We start from the raw sequence: 12,482 nt of genomic DNA, 5'->3' as shown, positions 1-12,482 counted from the left end.
GTGAATGTGTTTAGGCTCTTACATTTTTAATGATTTCAGTTATCGTTAAAATAAGGACTGCCAGATTTCAGTGTTTCATATATTTGGTTCAAAATATGTTCTTGTATTTAAAGAAAATTCTACCATCCTTTTTATTTCTTTCACTCTCTTTCTCATTTTCAGGACAGTTTTTATCTTCCAGGGTAAAACATATCTAACAAGTTTTGAGCCAAGAGAGAATTGAAACAGGCTAGTCATAAACCCTTCAAAATGAGATTTATAATGAAAACTCCCACTTACACACATTGTACTGCAGAACTCAAGCATAAAATCAATCAGTACAATACTTTGTGTCCAAAATCCGTCCGTTTTTTAATATTGCAGTTAGAGAAATGCACAGATAAGCCTCCAGGATTACAGGTGACCAGAGGGCAATTTATGAGTTTACTTTAAAGAACACTGAATGTATTTTGCATAGGACACCAGAGAAGGCTAAAGCTCTTTCCCAGCCCACTCAGAGCATACACCCACTGTGCAGCTGCAGCAACAGCCTCAGATTATATTTGCTGGGTATTTTGTATTGCTGGATGGCAAAACAGCATGGACTCTGCAAGCTGGAGGATTCAGACCTGTTGGTTCACTCCTGTAATGTGTGAGATGCCAGCATTCAGTCATCTCACTTTGTGTGCCTTGCCCTAGTGACTCTACTGCTGGCACAGCCTTTCTCTCCAACCAGACATATATACTCAGGTGCATATGGTGCCTGGGGACACAAAGTGTGAGAGCCTCACTTCAGCACCCTTCACACAGATTGCTCCAGTCATGGCAGGACAAGGAATTTTAAAGCCATATTGCAGGACTGCATGTAAATCAGGTAGCCAGTGCCGAGGTATTGTGAGGCCTGTTCTATGTGGTGTTTGCCTGAAATATCATGGAATTGGTTTATGGCATGAAAGAAGTACACAAATTCAATTTTCACTTAAAAACACAGTCTTCCTGAATGTGAAGATAAGTTACAACTTTTAACATGACTGTGCATGACTGCTCAGAGCACAAGTGCAAACAGTGTCAAGTACTCACATGTATAAATTTAGTATTTTCTTCACTATGTTCAGAATCCAGACTGGCATGCTGAGAGTTGCCTAGAGCCACCTAAGATGCCTGTGAGTATCTGAGACACGTGACAGAGACTGGTGGACTTCATGATTTAGTGGGCCATATCGGTGGTGGATGGATGGTTGGAATAGATGATCCTGGAGGTCCATTCCAACCTTAATGATTCTATGATTCTGTGATAACTATTACAGCTTACCCAGATTTACAGTTTTGAGACATAATCCAACATGCATGTTTCTGAATAGATGACCTATACTTTGTCAGTTCATCGCTTCTGTGGACACCAGTTATATTTCTCTTTCTTTATAACCCACTCACCGAAAAACCTGAAAAATTAGCCTCCGTGTGCCAGTGAAGTTTTATGGCCTTGGGACCATGCAACCATGGAGTTTGATCAACTATGACAACGAAGCATCTACATGGCCTGGTAAATTTATCTGAGTTTCAGCAGACTTCATACATATCAAATCAAAAAACTCCTTTTGCTGTGAGCAAAAGTAAAACAGAACTAGAGAAATAACTTGAATCTTACCTGCTGAAATCATGTAATTTTTGAAGGTGATGTTTCCTAATAGAGCAATTTCACATACTTTAACTTATGACTCATCGTCAGGTTTTGATTCTTCGGTAAATGTCTAATGATGGCATAAATGTTACTGGAAACATTTTGTAGTACTTCTAAGAACTCAGCTTTGATCCACAGACAAAGTTTGCACTTTCAAGCATGATTTTTATTACTTTTTTGTGTCTTTCCTGACTTTGTATATATTTGCACAAACAAATAGAGTAGTAAAGATGTTGACAGGGCAAGCGAACATTACAGTTGCATCCATTTTCTTCAGGAGGAAGTGGTTTTGAACTAGTGTATTGAACAAACTTTTATTCCATTTTTTCACTGAAACAGCGAGATAAATTATTCTTTATGACATAATAAATATTTTAAAATTATGTCATATACTAAAAGTGAATTCAACCATTTCTGTTGTAGAAAAAAACCAAGTGTACTGAGAAAACGTATTTTCTCAAATCACTTACATACAAGTTGATGATCAAACATCATTTAGATATTATTTAGCTCCACCACTAAGGTTAGGCAAAAGATACTACAAAGAAGGGTTCTTTTTTCCATGCAGTTTCTTTCTGTTGAGATTACTACTCCTGAGATTTGAGTTCTTGTTAACTTTGCAACAAACAAGTTATGTGGTTTATGGTAAAACTAGAGCTAAATTCTATTAAAAGCAAGACATTCTGAACAGTATTCCAGGAATTAAAAAACTGAAGAATTTTTAATATTGTATGTATGATGCAACTGGATAGCACATCCAGCTCAGTGTTCTTTGTCTCTTCACAAGTATTAAGTTCAGTTTGTACTGCCATTAGTTATATAATATAATGACCCACAATTGCCTTGTAGACACTAGCAACTCTTTTCTTGGGGAAAGGGTGATTTTAGTCTAAACTTCTGAGTCCCTTGAGTATAAAAAGATAATTTTGTGGTTTGCTGGTTTCACTGGGTTTTGTTGTTTGCTTTTTGCTTTTTCCTCCAAGCAGAAGGTAGTTCATATTTCCCTTTTTTTTTTCCTCTGGGGTATTTTGAATCTTAGGATAATTGTGTTTGAAATGATTCTTGGGGATCCTATGGTCCAACTAAAGCTGCTCAAAGCTTGTTCAGACCATGCTCAACTGAGTTTTGAAAATCTCCAAGGAGAGAAGTATTGCAGCTGGGGCAATGTGCTCTACCTTTACTTTGAAGATTTTTTTTTTTAATTTATACAGCTGCAATTTCTCTTATACCAACTTGTGACCATTGCCCCTTGCCCTTTGCCTGTGTGCTGCTTGTAGATGACCTTTACATAGCAGTAGACTTCAGCTAGGTTTCCCCTTTCCCTGTTCTGCTCTGCACTGGTACATACTAACCTTAAGCACCACGTGCAGGTTTGGGCACCACAGTATAAAGACATAAAACTGTTAGAGAAAGTCCAAAGGAGGGCTATAAAGATAGTGAAGGGTCTAGAGGGCAAGATATATGAGGAGCAGCTGAGGCCCCTTGGCTTGCTCAGCCCAGAGCAGAAGAGGCTGAAGGGAGGCCTCGTGGCAGCTGCAGCTCCTCACAGGGAGAGGAGGGGCAGCTCTGCTTGCTGGTGACAGCTACTGAACTGGAGGGAGTGGCATGGAGCTGTGTCAGGGGAGGGACAGGTGGGCTTAGGGAAAAGACTCTTCACCAGAGGGTGGTTAAGCGCTGGAAAAGGGTCCCCAGAGTGGTGGTCATGGCACTGAGCTGCTGGAGTTCAAGAAGAATTTGGACAGTGCTTTCAGATGTATGGCCTGATTTTTGGTGGAGCAATGACTTGGACTCAGTGGTCCTTGTGGGTCTCTTCCAACATGGGACATTCTATGATTCTGTTCTATGATCTCTAGCCTCAACAAACCCAGCTGCCTCAGCCTCTCCTTATATGGGATATGCTCCAACCACCCAGCCATCTCAGTGGCCCTTAGTTTGTCAATATCTGTCTCGTAATGGGCTGGGGAGGAAGTTAAAATTACACTCAGTATTCTAGATGTCACCTCAGTAGTGTAGTAGAGGAAAATTAATTATCCCGTTGGCTGTACTGTTGCTAATGTAGCCTGGTATGTTATTGGTCTTTTTTTGCTGCAAGTTGACATTGCTGACTCACACAAAATGCGGTGTTCATCAGGAAAATTAATTATAATCTTTTCAGATAATTTTGAATAACTATTATATCTCAGTAGTAAAACTTGAGAGTGTGTAGATGCTCTTCTTATCCTTGCACCAATGCTATGCACGTATCCTAAACATAATGGCTTGCTGTTTTTGCTCTGGTGTTGAACGTTAAACTAATCATGTTAAAATTATTATCACTATTTGTCTAATTCAACACCCCCTGGAGATCTCTGCATACTATATTTTTCCACATTATTATCATTACAAAGGCAAAACGTTAGTTGACATTTGAAAGGCTATTTTTGCTGCCTTTGGTTCTGGAAATTCATGTTCATGATTTCAAGTGCAGTTGCCTGCAGTTTAGCTCTGGAATAAAAATGGTCTTATTTTCAGTTATACTGAGCAAATGTAATTCTCTTTACTATCCAAACAAGATTTAGTGTTTTAATTTCAAATTTTGTTCAATCGTATGATAATACTATGGCAATTCTAGTACACATTCACTGCTCACAAAGTTCACTGGAAACTTGTTGCTCATGTCCATAAACATCTACAGGTTTACTTTGCTTTTCACTCAGCCTAAAAAGCAAGCATGCATCTGCACTATCTGAACTGTGGCTCAAGAAAGCAGCTTTGACATTGGTGGCTGCTTGTATTTGTTCTGTAAGATGTCACCTGTTTCTATTACCCAAAAAATTTATACAGGTAAATTGAAAAGTTTCAGACTGTCTTCTCACCCTCATTCAGTCTGCCTGTTCAAATAGCCTTCTTAGAGGTGGAATCCAGGACTGCTGGACTGATTTAATAGGTAGTTCTACCAGACGAAACTGAAATGTCTCCAAGAAAGACCTGGCCAAAATCTGGTGAAACATCCTACCATCACTGGCAGGATAGAACCTTGTTCTGGGGAGATGGTGCATAATTCATATTTTTTTCTTGCTATCTAGCTATCATGGCAGTATCAACTAGAAAACTGTGAGGAGATTGATCATTTTATCTCCTTCTATGAAATAAATTGCTTTGTGGTTTATATTCACAAAGTATAATCAAGAGTGATGTGCAGCATCAGTTGTGACTAATAAAGGAAGGTCTATACTCTTGGGCCCTGAGTATTTCTTCTATAAAGGATACAGCATAATAAATCAAAATAACATGCATTCTTTTATTAACTCTTACAAAAATAGCTCTGCAGAGAGTCTCTTTTTTTTTAGTAGATCTTATGCTTCAGAGGCTGTCATACCTTTTTGCGCATGATAGCTCATTACATGTATTTACATCCCCCAGATCACACAGCCACTCATGGTTCCAGTGTTTTATCATTGAATTCACAGACTTATTAATTAAAAAGCCTATCGCATTATTATGGGCTTGGGAAGGCCGATGATTCAGCAACAGAAATTACAGTGTTATGCATCTGTTCACATCAAAGAGACAAGTTGTACTAAATGAGGGAGCTACATGCTGACAGCAGTGACCATTGAGAAGTCCACTTTTAAGATATCTCAGTTTACTGAATCAACAACACAAAGCATTTATTCCACACAACAAGAAATCTATTCAGTATATTTATGGTCAGACCTTTGAATTCATATGAAGTGCTATGGTTCAAACATCAGCAGCCTCCATTCTTTTGGATCAGGAGAGCTTATATTTGAGCTATATCACAGAATTACAGAATTGCAGGGATTGGAAAGGACCCCTGGAGATCCAAGCCCCCTGCTAAAGCCAAGTTCCCTACAGTTGGTTGCACATGAAAGAGTCCAGGCAAGGGAAGGAGACTCCACAACCTCTCTGGACGGTTTGTTCCAGTGCTCTGTCACCCTCGAAGTAGAAATGTTTTTTCTCATGTTCATATGGATCTCCCTGTGTTTCAGTTTGTGCTCATTGGCCCTTGTCCTGTCAATGGGCACCATTGATAAGACCCCTCTCAGTCTTCTCTTCTCCAGGCTGAAGAGCCCCAGGTCTCTCAGCCCTTCCTCAGAAGGGAAATACTCCAGGCCCCTCATTATCTTTGTGGCCCTCAGCTGAACTGTGTCTAGTAGTTCTCTCTCTTGAATGGGGAGGTGGGGGAGGAAGAGGGGAGGGGCAGAACTGGAAAGTACTCCAGATGTTGCCTCACCAGAAGTTTGCTAAAAGCAATGACTGAGTTCATATTTGTAGGATAAACTGAATGGAAAACTTGGAAAGGTCTTTGGAAGCGGGAAAGGTAGGAAAAATAAACCCCATGTTAATGGACCTTTCCAAGTTGGATGCTTGTAGGATAGTTATGAAGAACTGCATGTTGGTATTCATATTTGGCACCTCACTGGAAAAAAAAAAATCTGTCAATAAAGATTGAAGTCATCTGTTTTCCAATTTCCTGATAAGGGCTGTTCCTTCCCCCATTTCTTTCTTTAAATGCTCTAAACAAATAAACCAGCTGTGTCATTTTTAGAAACTGCATGTCATCTAATTCTTAGCACCAGCTAGATTACTGAAATGCAGGAGAGTCCATTTCTGAAGCATAGAAATCGAAGCATGTGGTGTTTGCATAGTGCAGCATAGCTGTTTTGACAAGGTCTGGCCAAGGGTCACAGAGATATAGACTACCTATTAAGTAAATGTGATTTGAAACTGAAAGCTTTTATAGAATTGTTGTCTTTGGAAATACACCGAACTTAAATTTAAAAAAAAAAAAAAAAGCAGATTGTTGATGTCTCACAGTACACTACAGCATGTGGTTAAGCCTCTTTGTCCTTCAAAGGGATCATAAAAGTATCCTCATGTATATACTACTGAATCATTTCTCATTTACAAGTGCACTCAATCTGTGCTGAAGTGGGAAGGATATGTGCTTGAGGACTGCTCGCTTCCAGACAGCACAGATGACTACTTTGATATCATCATCACCACCATATCAAGGTGATTTATGATTTCTGAAGTTTAGAGGCCAGCAAGTAATTCTTCAACTGATTATGTTTTCAGAAGGCCTTGGTTTACTCACCTGCTACAGGCCTTATGAACATTTTTACTCAAAGGGGTCTTCTGCTGTGTTTATAACAGCTTTTTTCTTTTTTTTTTCTTTTCTATTGAACTCAAATCCAATTCAGTATGCACAGTTTGCTAACCTACTCAATTAAGGGCGATAGCTAATTCTCTGCTCACAAATTTGAAGCCATTTGTGACCTAGATAGTTTTTCCATGGGTCAGTTGGGGTTAAAGGAGTTCTAAAGCATATGTGTACACTGTAATATGTCTTTTGTACTGAAACAATATATTTTTGAGTTTTGTTTTCAAATGCTATAGAATGTTGGGTTTTTTTTCCTCTGAAAAAATAATTTTTCCAGTACTTTTCAAGATGTGAAACTGGGGAATCCCATTATCAAGTTTTTTTTGGAGAAATTGACACTTCCTAATAAAAAACCTAAGCCACTGAAAAATCCCGACCTTTCCAAAATTAACTTGTAGAAAAGATACTTTCAGGTCTTCCTTTGTAATATGTAAATGTCACCTTCAGAGACAAAAATGCACTTCTTCAGCTGCATGTTCAGAGCCAGCCCAGTTTGTAGCTTTGTGGCAGGTCTCTTGTGCAGCGTTAGCATGGTAGTTGCATTTCTTTCCATCTGCTCACTGCTGCGTGGGCCATGAGATTGTGAAGGTGTCAGCAATAGCTAGCTCAGGCTGCAGGCTTGCTGAAAGCAGTAGTAACTCATGTCAAGGAAGATAAATTAGCAAGACGCAGAAATCATTGCTAATTGTACACAAAATACTTTCCATCGAGTCTCTGAGGAATATTGTAGTGTTTATTTGTATACACTTGTTTTATATGCAGTATCATGACTTGTATTGGCACATCAGCACACTTCTAAGAAACTGAATTACACAGGAGAATTATACAGCTTATTTATAATGGAAAGATTCACTCTGGGAAGTTTCCCCTAAGAAGTCTATGCCCTCTTTCTCTGTAACAGTAAAAAGCCCTCTGTATCACGCTGAAGAAATCATAGACAACTCTAGAAGCTGCTTACAGCCCAAATAAAGTATATTATTCCAAATTAAGGCTCTGTGCTGCTGTATTTTCTCTTGAATTCACAGCCTTTATTCCCTCTGCCTTTATTCTGTGCTTGTTGTACGTATGAAACTGCTGTGAACATTCAAAGGCATCATGTCTCATGGAAAAAGTCCTGCTGAAAGCCGTCAAGATCTAAAACTGTTTCTTTGCAGCAAAATCCACAGGAGAGTGGCCGTGCATCCACCAGATTTATCAGCTCGGCTGTCCCCTCTATTTGGTTGCCAGAATTGTAGTTCAGTTCTGATCATGTGTTTCAGCTGTAAAATGTGCATGAAGTTCTTTTTGCAAAAACCCAGATCAGGGCATCTAGCTGCATAGAACTTTACCCAGTTCCTGCCTTTAGCAGTTGTGCTCTCAACTCCATATCCTTCCTGCAGGGGCCTTTTTCTGCTCTCCTGTGGGAGCTTGCTTTATGAGAAATTAAACTATGGCTTGATCCAATATTGCCTGGCAGCAACCCTGTTTTAGGAGCCACAGAAACAATTGACTGTCTTCATCCATACATTGTTATAGATGCTGTTTGTCAAAGCTAAGCTGTTTTCCCTCTGAACGTGGTGTTTCTCTGTGAGTGCCCTGTCAGTGAGCTTTATCTGATGAAAACTGTGTTAACCAGAGAAATTTTTAAAAGGCAGTTACAAAAATAAGCCATTAAAAACGTAAAAGCAAAGTGTATCAAATGCAGGAAAGAAGAATTATTTGCATATAAGGAGTTTGAGATTTATCTTACATCCTATGTCTCCTAGCTATGTAGGGAGCAAAATTCGGGGCTTGGTTGCATGATCACAGACTGACAACAATTATTTTTACTGACTTAATGAAAAAAAAGAAGCATGCAGTAAAATGCCTGCCTTGCATTACCCTGCTTGATTAACTGGAAGGGAAAAATTGAAAAAATACTGCATGCCACACTCATAAAAATCTGCACCAGCGGTGGTGACACACTGCTTCACAGCTGTTACAACAACATAATTGCTAGGAAAATGTTGCCCACACAGTCCATCTTTCATTGGCCTGAGCAGATGGAATTCAGAGGGAGCCAAATCAGGGCTATACATTGTATGTGGTAGGACAGTCCATCCAGCCAAGATTGCACTCAGTGGTCTTCAAACTGGTTTGGAGCCTGGTGTTACTGCATTGTGAGAGGAAGGTTGTCTTCTCTGGCCTGACTCTGCAAGTTCAAGCTTTCAGCTTAGGTAGTGTTGTGATGTAGTGGTCACAGTTGATAGTTTATCCAGGTTCCAGGAAATCCAGAAGGTTCATCCCGTTTCTATCCCAAAAGACACTGTACATCGCTTTACCCTCTGAGGGCTGCATCTTGAACGTTTTCTTCAATGAAGAATTCACATGTTCTCACTCTATGGACTGCTGTTTTGACTCCGACTCATAGTGGTGACACCATATCTCGTCGCCAGTAGTGATATGATCCAGGAAATTGTCATCATTAGCCTCATATTTGTTCACAAAGTCTTGACAAATTTGCATATGGTGTTCTTTCTATTCCTGTGTTAGCATTTGTGGGACTCAAAAATTGCAATATTCCAACATTGCCACCATTGTTCCCAACTCATTGAAGCTGATACTCAGTTCTGTAAATGTTTTCCTGGTCATAATCCACTGATTCACACGAATGACCTGATGGAGACTCTTCATTTAGTGGTGTGACAGGTGTGCTTGTCTGTCCAGAACATGGCTTGTCTTTCACATTGCTGTTGCCACTGCTGAAATGCATCACCCACTGCCTCAATGTGCTCACATCCACTGTTTGGTCTTCATAAACATTCAGCAAGTGTCAGTGTAAGTCAGTGGGTGCAATTCTTTTCTGCATGGAGGAACTGTAGAGTGGGACTAGATGGCCTTCAGAGGTCTCTTCCAGCTCTAAGGATTCTGTGATTCTATGATTCAGTGACACACCTTTGCTTCATATGCACTTCCATCTCAGACATCATTTTGTCAGATTGCCCCTCTGCTGCCATCAGTCACGTGGCAACAAAACATAATGGAATACTGGTGGGAAGATTCAACCTCTACTGTCATACCACCAACATCCACCTCTGACATCATGGCCCAGCAGAATAAAGTGGGAGGCATTCTTTTCGGACCAGTCCTTGTTTAATTTAAATAATGCAACTATTCATTTTCTTCATCTGCAAGTAGCTACTTCAAACAGGTACAAGATGTGCAACGAGTGATCCTTACTGACACATCTGAACTACCAAGAAGAGACCTGTATTCCTGCCAATCCTAATGTGACCATACTATGTATATGTGATCAAAATAAGAATAATATTTGTTTTCTTCCAACTAAAAAAAAATGCTAAAAAGGATTTTTGTGGATGACTTCCTGTGTTTTCTCACTCCACTGCTTTCTCTAGATCCATCTCCCTACCATTTCCATTTGACAGTTTTTGTCAGATAGATTTATTTCTTCTCTGATGGTCTAGCCACTATTTCAGTTTCCCTTTTGCATTTTAAAGTTATTTTTCCCACCCATCACCTGATTGTATGATATTTTGTTGCTTATTTCTCCTTGACATTCATTAATGCCTGTATGAAACACCTGTCAGTTTGCTACTTCCTCCTGTGTTTTCAGGAGAAACTCTTTTCCTCCCATGTAACTAATGGAGAAAGACCCAGACCCGTCTTTCCTGGCTGTCTTGCAGCTGCCTTTCCCTAAATGTCAGGGACACTTCCAGTGTGGTTACCATGGTGCCTTCAGCTGGAATGGCTGCAAGAGTTCACAGCAGGCAGCAAATCCACTGCACATTTTATGGGAACATCTATGAGGAAGCCACTTATCTGCTATATCACAGTTAAATAGAACATAACCAAGTCCGCTTTTTGTTGCATGTTTTGTATGACTAACTTTAGTTAGGTACCATCTGAAAAATATTGACCAATTAAGAATAACTGCCTTATCCTTCCAGTTGTGTGTGCTGATGCATCTATAGATGTGTTACATGCTACCTGTATAGACCTGCTGATGTGCTCATCAGCTCAGGAGGTCTATTTGTAAAAATAAAAACTGATGAGTTACAGCAAGATTTATATTGTGCTGTATTCATTAAGTACCTTCTTTAGAAGGTTGGAAAATATTTCCTTATAATTTATTATTCAATTTGAAACACTGTCATTTGCAAAAAAAAAAACAAACCTTTTTAATATACTTCCTTATGTGTAAGTCAATATAAAGTACATCTTGAATCTAGCCATTGGAAAACATTGGAAAACTGTGTCATGTTGTTCTTTCTGAAATATATAATTTACTTAATAAACAGATTTCAAAAATAAACATGAATAAAAGTCTTTGTTTCAGTGAGTAAGTTACTAGTAAGTTTTGTCCAAGTCAGATGTTGCCAGATGAATTGATAATGTTTTGCTTCAATAAATGGTTAGGTAGACTGGAAATACCTTGCATCAGATTCAGTCATCATACAGAGAAGAGCTCTCAACTACAGTGTACATTGATTTGTCTCTCTGGATCCTCAGCTTTAGCCCCTATAAATGAAGTCAGTAGGATTTTCAACTGTGATTAATTTCCTTTCATTGAAAGATTTAGTTTTTTTCCTTATAAGGACTAGAAATGGACTCCCCCAAATTCAACAGCCTGTTGCCTTCTAAACTCATGCCTTCTGTGTACGGTTAAGCAAACTCTGTTTTAAAAGTAGTCAGGATTTTTTGCTTCATAGTTGCACTAAAAGTCTATCTCAGAATAGACACTTGACATTTAAAACTTACACAGGTTTGCAGGCCAACTGTATGAGTGGACTGTTAAGGTCATCTGGTTTGCATGATCTTTTCTTGAAGAGTTCATCTTCTCTGTTGCCAGCATTTACCTGCACTGATATCCCCATCCCACTTGCTTTTTAAATTAACCCAAGATACTTCAGTCTTGTCCTCTTTTGATCATTTCACTAGCTTTCTTTGCTCACCTATGATTCAGTTAAAATTTCTTCAGTGTCTTCAACATGGGTGACTAATGTCATACGTTTAACCCAGATGAGCTCTTCCCATGACATTGCATAGAGACATCAATGCCTTCCTGTCTTTACTAGGAGCTGCCTGGTTAGAGATTCAGAACACGCTTGCCCTTCCATTACACTGTCTGTTTACAATCCTCTGTGATGAACTGATGTGGTCTAATTCTTCTCTCATGGTTTCCTCTGATAGCATTCTCATCAGCAACAAGAACTCCTACTAGTAGTCTCTAACTTTTTGACTTTATAAATTGCTTTGCTGAATTTCACCCCATTTTACTACTTTGGTTATCAAGGTGAACTGTTTTTTCTTGTATGTTATCCTGGACCTCGTTGTGATGGCTTGTTTTTACATGTCATCAGTAGGTGTAATCAGCACCACAGAGAGACTCAGGAGTTTCCTGTATATGCATAACCTAGTATTTCCTAATTAACACAGTTTAGCATTTTCTTCTTCTCTAATATTTACTAAATAATTTGAACTACTGATTTGCTAGGTACAGTGATAACCATTTTGCATATTTAGTGTTTATCTATTCAGCACAATCACACAATTTCCTATTTTTCAGTGACTCAATTTTATTTTCCTTCCTTTCTTTCTTTCTTTCTTTCTTTCTTTCTTTCTTTCTTTCTTTCTTTCTTTCTTTCTTTCTTTCTTTCTTTCTTTCTTTCTTTCTTT

The 12,482-nt window shown here is 39.0% G+C and overlaps 1 protein-coding gene across 6 annotated transcripts in view; it reads left to right on the top strand.

Moving 5' to 3' along the window:
• PTPRZ1 (protein tyrosine phosphatase, receptor type Z1) overlaps positions 1-12,482 on the top strand; it is a gene marked incomplete at its 5' end in the record, with an annotated part of 129,356 nt that overhangs the window by 35,331 nt on the left and 81,543 nt on the right.

The sequence above is a fragment of the Numida meleagris genome, chromosome 1 (genome assembly GCF_002078875.1).
Source record: "Numida meleagris isolate 19003 breed g44 Domestic line chromosome 1, NumMel1.0, whole genome shotgun sequence".
Lineage (NCBI taxonomy): Eukaryota > Metazoa > Chordata > Aves > Galliformes > Numididae > Numida > Numida meleagris.
The sequence above is the reverse complement of the archived record's forward strand: the minus strand, read 5'-3'. Positions and strand labels throughout refer to the sequence as shown.